The following is a 12,584-nucleotide window of genomic DNA, read 5'->3' on the forward strand; positions in this document are numbered from 1 at the left end:
GACTGCCGCCTAAAGTGATTGTAGATGGAGGAGTGGTGTGTCTAAGAAAAGGCGTGTTTGTTTGTGTTTCTGATGAAGTCTGTGAGAGTGAAGAATCTGATTTTGGTGACCGATTTGTGTATGGCAGATTTTGAAGTGTGTGTAACTTTATACCACGGACTTGTACAGCACATTGGCAATGTGTGTTCACCTCTCCAGCTTTCAGCAAGTATGCTCAAAAATTTTTCTATACTAAAATGATTTCACACTTTCTGCTTTTTTAATAGACTTCCTAGCAACTAAGAATACTTTTGTGGCTTTTTATTTACATGTAAATTATATTAATTATATAAGCTATAAAGTTTTGTCTCTTTTAGCAGGGGCTGTCAAAATTTGCATAACTGGCAAGATGGAGTTTTCTAGAAGCAGATAAAATTTTGATACTGAGTTTTATAAGAAAATAGGTGCAAGAGTAAGTTCTGCAAGGTGAGAAAGGAATTACAAAGTAGCAAAATGCAACAATGTATTTCATTAGCTTAGAGTTTGAATGCGAAATGCTTTCAGGAGTGGGATTCTTAAAAATGGGACTTTTCCTGACTTATGTTTTCACTAGGAAAGTTATTTACTGATATTGTATTCCCTTGTAGCATGTTTAACTCACTGCGTTGTGTAATATTGGGTAATATGCAATGCAAGTTCTGATATGTCTGAAATAGGTAAGAACTAGTGTGCACTAGAAATGATACAGAATCTACAATTAGCTTGTCCTGGCTTCCCTTCTGGTCATTCTACTTTGAGAACTTGTCTCCATAGATTAGTTTGTGAAATGTAAACAAAATTCTGGGGCTAACAAATTTCTGGTTTGTGAGAGGGAAAGATGAATTCTTCAGAGTGGCAAAAAGCACGGCCATGAAGACTTCCATTTGGGATCTGGGAAGCTTCAGCGAGTCCCTGGCTTTAATCAGCTGCATTTTTTATCCAGACCAGCAACTTAAATTAGGTCCTCTCATGACCTACATAGCTTCCTCGAGCAAGAGTGATTCTTTTGTGTGGGGCAGTTCTGGAATGCATCAGGGAGATGAAACGCGCAATGCTCTGATGAATACTGAGTCCCTTGCCGGGGTCTGCTGTGTCAGGAGAGGTGGAGGGGAGCACCCTACAGCAGGTTCGTGGAACTCAGTGCTGGGTATGGCATGCCAAGAAATTTAATCAGATCTCCTGAGCCCAGTACCCTCCAGAATGCAGGACAGTAGGATGCAGTTCGCATGCTATTTTTCTCTCTCTTATTCAAAGTGTATTGGATTTTCTGTTATGGAAAGTGGGAAAATAAAAGCAAAGAAGAAGTTTTGTGAGATAAAAAATAGTTTTTTCTTCCCAGCTCTGCTGAGTGGGACAATTCTCTTCTAGCAAAAGACCTTGTTGCATTATTTATGGTACTGTCTCCTAGACCAAATTTATCTACCTGCCTTTTCAGATGCAGAAATATCCTTTTAAATGTGAAAAGTGTTTTCCTTTAAGTTTTTTTTTCTCTATGGTTGGATATGCCTCTCCCCTCTCTTCATTCCTAAACACTCAGTCTTAACAATATAGATTTGTTCTATCCAGTCTTAACAATACAGAGTTCTTTTCTTTTCTTCATGTATGTAGCTAATGGGTCTTCCAGGTCTTGGATTCTATTAGAAATAACTAATAATGAATGGCAAAGTGGAATTTTAAAATTTGCATGACAAAATAAGTTTTCTTTCATTTATGCTTGCAACAAAATAGTCATTTGATTTATGGCATTATATCATAGAAAGATAATTCTGCGTAGGCCACAACTTGAATCTAATTAGAACACTCCTGTATTGTAGAAATGCATTCCACACAGAGTAGTTTCTATATTTATCAGATAAACAGTATAAATCATGGAATAAGGACCGAAGTAAGGTTCAAAGGCACTGAAAGGTAAGAACTTAATAATTCTAAAATAATTTTACTTTTCATGTATAGCAACGTGGAAGAATACTAATATGTATATATTTAATTTTCAGTTTTGTTTTGTTTTCATCTTGGAGTATAACAAACTTCTGAAAGAGCCTATTTGAAACAAAATTGTAACAACTTCCTTGAAGGGGTAAGTGAGCAGTTAAGTGTGTAGCTATTTTGGTGAAGATAAATAACAATATAAGGAATGATAACATATCTTATTTAGCATAAATATTTGTAAAATATCATCTTTTTGTCCTAAGTTAGACCTAACTAATGGAATGTATTTTGTAGCTTAATGAATGTATCAGGACCAGAATGGAGTTTCTTAGAAAAGAATGAAATTTACCCCAGTGTCTCATATTTTCTAGCATTAAAAACCTAATTCTGCAGATGTAAAACATGCTCATTAGAAAGAATAACAATGCTTTTCTGGGACATTCAGGTTCAGCTGTCCAAAACGACAACTGTTACAGCTTCTTAATGCTGAGTTAGCCTGAAAGGTGTAAACCAGAAGTATTGGCTTGCTAGTCTAGATTGATTCAGAGGCTGCATAAACCAAGCAGCTTTTTTTACTGTTGAGGTTGCAGGATTTTTAGCACCCTTTGCACAACTGAACAGGTATTTTAAAATTTACAAATGAATACGTGTGAAAATGTTTATAAGTATTATAAAAAGTATACATGCTTATAAATATTATACAAGTTTATTAGTATTTTTTCAATTGTTCCAAATATAAATTTTCTGTCACTTCTACTGGAGATGTTGCTGCTTCTTGGCCTTGAACATGTAGTTAATACACACAAAATTTATACTGTTCACATAGAGAAATGTGTTAATTTTGTTAAAAGACCTTGCAGTGTTTTTTGTCCATCTTGAGCTTTGAGAGGATTTTCAACATGAATGCAAGTATTGTGAAAATGAAAATAATACTACATGTTTTTATAGGTGATTTTGCCAATAAGCCTACTGTAAACTGACTTTTACAAGGAACAAGTTAAGGTGGTAAAAGGAAAATAGTAGTTAAAGAAGATAGCAAAAGTCTATTTATTGATCCATCATGACACATGGGTAAATGAAGAAGTGGGAACTCAATCTAATAATGTTTCCTTTGGGGAAATGGAACGCTTTCAGCAGCTTGCTGCCATGAGCTGCAACTTACTGCCACTGCACTTTTATGTTTAGATATGTGGCTTGTAGCATGTTTTATCATATGTGAAATAAGTCACTCTTTCTTAAATCTGTTCCTGGTAAATGTCTGCAAAGTATAAAGCAAAACAGGTGTCCATGCAAATGGATGAAGTGAGAAGCTTTCACTAAGATAAGGACTGGTGCTGGGATAGCAGAGGTTCCTTGGCTTGGTTGTATGACTGGAAAGGCACATGGAAGCTCTCACGGTGGTTGCCCTCATTACAGGGAGAGCCTGTGGAAGTGTTTCTCACTTCCACATTCATGCTCTTGTGAACCGAAGTCGTGTGGGAACAAGAAGCCATGCGCATCTGTGCCCTTCTTCCCTTTGAGAGCTTGCAAAATGGAGTCACACAGTTCTTTTATATGCATGTGATTCATTTTCCGGGAGATTTGGATGGTATGTGAAAGGAAAACTGTACCTTAAGGTAAAAAAGGAAGATAAGGAAACAGATTGAATTTGTTTTACAAAGCACATTTCTAAGGTATCCTGTTTTGGTGAAAATGGTAAGTTAAGAAGGTTGATAAAGTTAGTCAGTAAAGAGAAAGTCATAGAATCACCTCCGGAGGATGGAGTTGTCTTCCCCAGAGACTGGGAGTTGAACTCCTCATTGAAGTTAGTGAAGCCTGTGTTGGATGCAGAGAGAGAGAGAGAGAGAGAGCGTGAAATCCACCTGACTTTGGAAAATTGGAAAAGCTGCAAATAAATCCAACAGGTCTGCTGCCTTTTTTTTTTTAACAACCTGATTCCAGAAAGTGAATTATTAGAGCTTTTTGCTTAGCTGTGTGAAAATAGTATTTTAAATATTCATAGAATTATTATGTAAAATTGCACTTTCTTTACATATAGTGTTTTATTATATACAATAGAATTTTCTTTAAAATCTTGTAACATTCTCAAAAGCAGTGTATATGGATTTGAATAAGGACAGCTATATATTAATCATCTTTAATGAAATAGGTTACGTTACATACAGTTCTTAAGTATCAAGGGTCATATTCTGCCTTCAGTTAAATTTTTACAGCTTTAGGGGAAGCAGTGGAGGACATGATTTTCCCCTAATTTTAATCAGCTTAACACCTGTTTTCTGGAGAAAGACACAAATGATGGCGTTAGGCCATGGGTCTGTGTTTAGAAGCTGTTGAGACAGTTGTTCAACCTGTTTACTTGCTCAGATACAATGGTGTCTTAAATTGCCAAAACAGATTGTGGAAAATTTTTCAGGAGATGTTAACAAGGCCTGGAGCTCTGTTTGTAGGATACTGCGGATACTTGTCTCTAAGGGCTTTTTCCCCTCCATTGAATTCAAGTGAAGGAGAAGAACAGCATGAAAGGGAACAAGAAAACCTGACAGCAACATGAATGTCTACATTTCACAAAACCAACCATGGCACATCAACGAAGAGATTGGGTAAGCATGTTAAATCACATCCAAAAAGAGATTATATTGTTCTAGGCATTGCTGGGATTTTCACTGCTTCTGAAGTTAATCACAATTTATCTGACTGTCTTTATATTCCTAATAATGATTTTCTTTGTTGTTTCATTTGGAAAACATGTATTTAATTATACATGATAACTTTGTCTGCTAACAGACAGAATAGCACTTGCTGACCAGCATATGGAGTGCCTTGTGCCCGTAGCAGCCATGGAAGTCTTGATGCAGCAAGAGCCTTCTGTTCCCCTTGGTTCCTCTGACAGTTTGACATGAACTGCAACTCCAGGAACTATTCATATTTGGTATGCTTTAGGCTTAATTCCACACAACTGCATTTCAGATGTGCTGTATATAACTCATGTAATTAAGCATCTGCCAGTTGTTTTCAACAGCATTTTTTCCTAGTTGGAAGCTAGGAAGCTGAATATGTCATCATTCCTGTGCCAACACCAGTGTTTCTCTGCATGAAGGTGGAACTCCTAGTGTGCTCCCGTGCAATGAACCTACATGCACAGAGTCATGTCCAACCTTGTCCCCTTTCTGGATTTGTTTTCTGATCTTGCTTTGTATAGATACATACAAATGAAAATTGTGAGAAGCCCCAGGTGCTTTGGCTTTCTGATATTTCTGTGTTGAAGTTTTTGACTTCTCATTTTGAGTAAGCAGAAATAATTCTGCCTTTAAATATATAGTCCTAATAAATGCTTTAGAAATGACTTAGCAAAATATTCACATTAATTTTCATTGACTGTGAGTATTTTTTGCAGATTTTTATACAGCTTTCATATACTGTATAGGTATCAGAAATTTGTAAAATGAATGAACACGTGCTGAAGAAATGATGAGTCTAAAGAAATGTAAGTAATATTTACATAGAACTTGTGCTAAATGAGTGACTAGAAACTTTTGAGAAGTCATTGCAAATCTCCATGTGTATTCTACTTGAAAAAGACACGTCTTTCTTTAATGATCATTATCAAAGTATTATGCAAAGTTAAAAAAAAGACAGTGTTAAATTAGCCCCATTGGATATGAATTCTTTACCTACATTTTCGGTAAAAAGTCTTAAATTGTTTAAAGGCACGTTGCTTTGTCCACTTTTTCCTGCTTTGATCCCTGTGTGGAACAACAGACACTAAGCATTCAGCTTTGTAATATTTTCTTTCATTTACTGTTTGTTTACTTTACGGTATGATATTCTGCACATCATAAAATGTAAAACAACCTCTAACTTATTTGTGGAGTTTTCCTCAAAACTTCTTTCTCTCTTCCTTAACTGTATTGAATGAAATTGTTTTCAGAGTTGTCTAAGAAATGAGGAGGGGTTGGAATCCCCTTTTATGCAGTCCTTCTTTACATGAAGAGCTAGAGCACAGAAATTGAAGCATCCATGCTAATCCAATAAGTGGCACCAAGGGTGAACTATTGCAGGTAGAAGGAGGGACAGCCTTTGCTAGGGAATTTTGCAGCTGTTTGCTGAGGAGCAAAAGATGAGTGAGAATCCAGAGCAGTGTGTTCATGATTCATCAGGGGTGGTGCTGACTTATTTTTTTGTCCCTATAACTTCTCAGGTTCCCTTTTTTTGTCTCCCTTTCTTAATCCTTGTGATATACATGGCAATAACTCCCAACGTGTGGGAAGAAAGAGGATTTTTAGACCTCAAAACACCAAATGAAAGGATACTTTTTGGGGTGTCAGATACTCATTATAATTGTTACGTATGAATCTGTCAGTACAGGTGGAATTGCATAATTTAATTGACTTTAACTACTGGAAAAGTTCTGTTGAGCAGGTGGACTTTCAGTTTGCAGTAACATATAACTCAGTCATATTTGGTCATATTCCATGGGAGCAGTAAAACAGATAACCCTAACATGGTGACATTCTTCACCTCCTGAAGATCACCATCCTGGTCCAGAGCAAGAAAAGCATTGGAGTCTGTCTGTGACAGTCAGAAGACTCTTTTGTGATGCAGGTGGAAAGGTGCACAGCTCTTCACCAGAAAGAACGGAAGCACTTTGCCATTGAGAAATTGGAAAATAAACCCCTGCCCAAGAGAGGCAATTGCATTTGGAAAAACTGTTAGCATTAAAAACAGGGATTTATAATGTGTGTCAGAGAGCTATTAGAACCCATACTTTCCATAATAGCATTTGGTGTCTAAATTCGGAGGAGCGTTTGGGGAAATTCATTGAAACACTAACTCCAAATTTATACTGAAATTCTGGTAAGCTACTAATGTGGGAGAGAAATGCTACATCAGCAAATTTTATAAAGTGGAAGTGCTTGTCTATCAGAATCGATTGTATTTGGACGTGAATGGCATGTGACCCTGGGACAATTTCTGCATGGGGAGGGCTCCCTTTCAGCAGCCCCACAGTAAGGATGGAGAAGTGACCTCAAAAGAATCCTCACAAATGTGAAGCTGAAACTGTCCTCAGAGATGCAGGGGGAAATATTTTAGGTTAAGTGGATCTCTGGTAGTCAAAGCAAGCAGATGTAATGCCTACGTAGCTGCCTCTAAAATGCTGTTATTCCATCTGGCTTAATTCTGTAGGCTTGATTAGAAAAAAACTCATTTCTCTCCCTTTTTAGCCAGTAGGATATATATTATTATTGTGGTTTAATAATATTTTTTTTTCTAGGATTTCAGAAGTCCTTTTTATAAATTTATTGAACAAATTGCTGTACTACTGCTTATTTTCTTCTGTATCACTGCTTTCCTATGAAATTAGTTGACTACAAAAGTTACAGAGCCTTCATGATGTTAAAGTACATCTCAAAGTTTCAAAAAGTGTTTTTTTTTTTTTTCTGGTTAAAATAATGATAAAATAGAAATATCTAGTTAGGAGATATGAAAGAAAAAGATACCAATTTATGTCTTACTAGTTTCATCATCTGTTTGTGACATAACATTTATATTGCAAGGCAAGGCTTATATGAAAGACATCAGTAATTTAAGAAACTACTACATAATCTTCAAATATGTAACACAGTGTTTCATGGACTTAATTTTTAATCCGCACTAATTACCGTATCTTGTCAACAGATGCATGTGTTATAGATACAGAAGTAAACTTTTAGGTCAATATGTACTTATTTAAAACATCCTAACATCCTAACTGGAGGCTAAAATGGCTATGTGAATGTGCATATAAAATTTACTGTTATGCTATTTTCACATTTTGCTGCACTATTGACTGTTGTGCACATGGTGCTTTGCACTGTAGGTTAGAGAATGAGAAATTCCAAGGTGTAATGAAGAGAGCTACAAAAAGTGTTTTGTGGCAACTGTTGTAAGCACTAGTCTGTCATCTGACTGAAGGATTCGAGTCTTTCATTAAACACTAGTGACTTCAAGACTTAACTGACTTGGAAAATTCCTGATATTTAAATATATGGCTTTTTCTGCTGTGGTAGTAAGCAACTGAATCATGACAATATCCAAACAACTTCTTTTTCCTGTATAGCTTGAATATAAGCAATTAAGCAATATAAAAATCACTGATCGTTTTTAAAGAATACATATTTTTGAAGCCAATGGTTTTTTACATATATTAAAAAGAGAGTGAAAATAAAAACTCTTTTCATAGTAACTCAACTTGGGAGCTAATTAAAGTGAAGCTTTTAGAGTAAGAAAAAATGAATTAGCCAAAAAGTTGAGAACCAGGACTTAACACCTCCAGAGATCCTTGAGTATTTAAATGCCTGCTAGGAAAAGAATTTCTTATTTCCTTGTTTTCCTATATTGTCCATTACCCACTTATAATTTCAGCTTTTAATTTTGTCTTATCTGATGGCTTTGTGCTGTGCGTCAGTTGCTACGGCAGCATCTCAGGCAGTAAACCTCCTGCTGAAGAACAAGATGCTCTGCTTCTTCTAAAGCTAATATCAGCTTTAATCTTGATCCCTGGAGATTGGAATGTCTCACCCTTATGATGCTCACAGACTCCATTGACCTTGACAGCAGGGGTATCTGGTCCTCTGTGGCACTCAGTTATTTTTTTGCATGTTAACACATATGTCTGTGATTTCCTTAGCCTGTCAATAGATACATTAGTTGTCACAAAGCCAGCCAGCACTGTAGTAGGTGTAAAGATTAAACATTTAACTGTCCTAACACAAGAGGGGAAGTAACAAAAGTTTGCATGTGATGTTTCTGCTTGTGTATACAAAGATCTCGAAGGATAAGAGTTTAGTTTCCCAAAAAGCAGATCAAAGTGACACAAGTATTGCTTTCTAACCCTTTCTGCTCTTGTATATTCAATTACCGATTTAGTTACAGAAATGTTTGTGTACTTTTTTTGAAAGGTTCTTTCTCTGGCTCGCGTCAACAGAATCTGGCTGTTAGCAACCACAATATTTTAATGGAAAGTGAAGTATTTCTTTACAGATCTGCCTCGAGTTAATTTGCTTGTCTCCTGTCTTTCCTCAGTTGGTGACTCAGTGACCCTGTTCAGTCCCCCAGAAAAATGAGGCATAAAGGGGCAGATAGTGAATATTTCGCTAAGCAAGCCACACGCAGCAAATAGAGGGAGTCTGAACCTCAATTCCTGTAGTGACTAAATACTGGACTTTCGGAAAGTCTAGTCTGAGGAAAATGAGGTGGGAAATGAGGTGAGGTGGTTGTTTTCAGCCTTTCTGATCCTCACTCCTTTTGCCTTTGCTTTGTTTTGGCTTCCTGCTTTCTTCACTAGGGAATGATGGTGTAAAGTTAATCCCTACCCAGTTTGTCCAGTGCAGCCCTTTTCCAGCCTTTAGAATAGAGAAATATACTCGAGTGTGTGACTTATGTTGCTGGGGTTAACTGCATAATAACTGGGGTTAACTGCATAATAGGGCATCTCTTTCCAGTTTCTAGAATATTGAGTGGCTAAGCAGCTGAGGAGAATAGTGTGGCTGCTGTGGATTTTGGCACAGCAGAGGTGGAGGAAAAGGGGAGTATTGGCTTGCCATGGGGAAGCTGTGGCAAGACCCAGAGTCTGGTGTCTTCAGGCTGTGCCTCAGCATACCGATACTGAGCAGAGGTCCTGCTCCCTTCTCTTCTTAGCGAGTAGAACAAAGGCACTTTGTTATCTTTTCTCTGGAATGGTACTGGTTACCATTATGTTGCAGAGCTCGGGCCACTCAGTAGTGCTGCTCCCTCAGACACCACTGATGAGAAATGAAGGATTCAGAGGATCTGGGAAGATGCCTCCATCTCATCTCTCATGTTCTCTTGTCTGCTCAGCAGGGACACGTGTTCTAGTGTGGGCTGGGCTGCCCCTGGGACAAGGGAAACGGCCAAAGGGTTTCTTTGCCTGTGCCAGGAGAGCTGTAGATATGACAAGGGCAGCAGGCATAGAATGAGGTCTCTTGTTTGGCATTGCCTTTTGTTTAGCATTCCTTTCTGTGCAGTGCATGTTTCTGGCTCAGATAACAGCTGGCATGCTGTCTTGAACTGAGAAGTTCAGTTAGCAGTCAGGTTCCTATTTAACAAAAATGAACTGGATGAAAGGCTCAAAAAAGCCTGGTGGTGATAAAAAAAATCAAGGGATAAGAGGTTAAATGATCAGTCTGTCTCAAAAATGGGTAGAACAGATACTGAGAAGACAGAAGAGAGGACCAAGGTTTAAGTATGAAAAAAAGACCGAGTGCAATAAAACTATAAATTCAGATATCATAGAGCTGGAAAAGATAACATGATTATTTACTGTTTCTTATAAGGCAAGAACTAGGAGCAGGGAGTGTAATTATCAGGCATCATACTTAAAAGAAAAAAAAAATGAGGCATGTAATCAGACTGTGAAACTCATTAATATAGGATACAGTGAAGTCTAAAATAAAAACATACATTGAAAGAAGGATTAAACAAGCTCATGGGAGTTAAATCCATCAGGATCATCATCAAGGTAATCATCATCCATCAAGGGGATCTTCTAATTGTCCTGCCACACCTTACATGGCATTGCGGGACTGTCTTGGAGTCTGCAAAGTGGATTCATTCCAGATGTAACTAAACTGAATGATGCACTCAGGCCACTAAAGTGTATCCAGTCTATTGGACCAGACTAGAGCTGGCCCATAGCTACTCCCCTCTGCTGTGAAATATGGACTTTATGTCCACAGCACCAACTATTTCATTGTACAGATCTGTTCCTGTTGTGCTGCAGTGCTTGCTAATGGAAACATTACTTATGTTATCCTGCTTAGGAGTCAGTTGTCACTTCAAAGTTGCATTCCTGTAAGACTGGAGAGTGATACTATCTGCAAATTCAGGCTTTAAAATTCAGAAAGCATAAGGGTGGAAATAGTGGGTGCTGAAAATCACATTGTTGCATGACCTCTGTTTGCCCTGTCAAGGGGTCACTGAGGCTTGTCTGGTGTGTGCACTAAACTTGTAATTTATGTTCATGGAGGATGTCAAGAGGAAGATTCATGTCTGGATGTGCAGGTGCTCCATTAGGATTTAGAAAGACATGGATGGATTAGGTGGTTATTGCAACATGCAAAATTAGCCTGGTCAGAGACCCCTGACAGGGAAGCTTGGTGCATAACCAGTGAGCAAGGCTGCAACTGATAAAGCCTCAAAATGTTAATGGAAATGGCCTTAAGTTGCGCCAGGGGAAGTTTAGATTGGATATTAGGAAAAATTTATTTGAGAAAGGGTTGTCAGGCATTGGAACAGGCTGCCCAGGGAAGTGGTGGAGTCACCATTCCTGGAGGTGTTTAAAAGATGTGTAAAGATGGTGCTTGGGGACATGGTGTAGTGGTGGAGTTGGCAATTTTAGGTTAACATTTGGACTCAATGATATCAAAGGTCTTTTCCAACCTAAATGATTCTGTGATTCTGTTGTATCTGATATGATGGGTCTGAACTTTTGGGGATGACTTACTGCATCTGTCAGATGTAGGAACAGACTTTTGCCATGATTTTGAGTGTGGATCAGCAGAAGATAGGCACACAGACACTCTGTGTGTGTGTGTATGTATGTGTGCCACAGGAGGAAAGGTAGGAAGCCAGAAAAGTAGCCATGCTGGTTGCTTTAGCTTTGGGAGCAGTGTGTAAATATATGCCAGATGTATAAATGACGTTTGGGAGTAGAGTATATCCTGCGATTATAAACGAGACTTAGTATTTATCTGGTAGGTTTGTGCCTGTAGAAAAAGATACTTCTATGGTCCAGAACAGCTTAAGGAACTTGGACAATCCAAGGAAATCTGCTCCATGTTAGCAGTTTGTTTACATTTTGCAACATGACCTTTTCTGAGAGCAACTCCAAATAAGAGGGAGAAGGTTCAAAACTGAGGCACACAGTCCTATGTGAAACTAATAAAGCTGACTGTTAAAAAGTATCCTGTCGATCTGGTGTTCATTCACCTGCCTATCCTGATCCATGTTTGGTTTCTGTTCTGAGATGTGTCCTGCACAAAACAGGGCCATTTGCTCAGTCCTATTTCTTATCAGTTTTCAAGGACTGGCTAGACAGAAGAGAGGCGTTTCAGGAAGTTTCCTGTGTAAGGAGCACTTTGACTCACTTCAGTTAGGAACATTGTGTTGTAAGTGCCACTGAGGCACAGAAATCTTGTCATAGAGGTTTTGAACCTGATCTTGAAAGTCTTGAGATTTTTGGCCTTCAATATCTAACCCGGTGTTACCTGAGGTTTTTCATGTTAGTCAGACAATTTGTGTTAATTGTGACTGATTGCATGGATCAACCATTGCTGTTTGAAAATAGTTACACCTAAAATCTATCACTTCTACTATCTTTACTATTATTAGCATTTTTTCTTTGGCTGTATTTTGATAATTAGAGTTCACTTTTAGGATTCCATTCTTAGACACACATACCTCCAGTAATATGAAAGAAATGTCATAAATGCAATGGTCTAATCTTGCCAGTTTCTGGTCTTTGAATTTTATTTCTGAAAGCTAATCAATGTCTGCTTTCCAGAGTAACAGGTAGAAGTAATTTGCCAGGGTGTTCATATGTAACAGTACCTGACTCTTATGTGAGGATGTCTATGTAA

The 12,584-nt window shown here is 37.8% G+C and overlaps 1 protein-coding gene across 23 annotated transcripts in view; it reads left to right on the forward strand.

Annotated features, from left to right (window-relative positions):
* NEBL (nebulette) overlaps window positions 1–12,584 on the forward strand; it is a 253,116-nt gene that overhangs the window by 112,295 nt on the left and 128,237 nt on the right. For 7 of the 23 annotated variants that reach the window (XM_065050813.1, XM_065050833.1, XM_065050829.1 and 4 more), the window contains exon 1: window positions 1–12,584. This exon is cut by the window's right edge. The exons of 2 other annotated variants lie outside the window; for them this stretch is intronic. The gene's annotated coding sequence lies outside the window, so the exon portion shown is untranslated. 14 more of the 23 variants (XM_065050819.1, XM_065050831.1, XM_065050820.1 and 11 more) reach the window with 12 other exon arrangements.

Source organism: Columba livia, chromosome 2, assembly GCF_036013475.1.
Source record: "Columba livia isolate bColLiv1 breed racing homer chromosome 2, bColLiv1.pat.W.v2, whole genome shotgun sequence".
NCBI lineage: Eukaryota > Metazoa > Chordata > Aves > Columbiformes > Columbidae > Columba > Columba livia.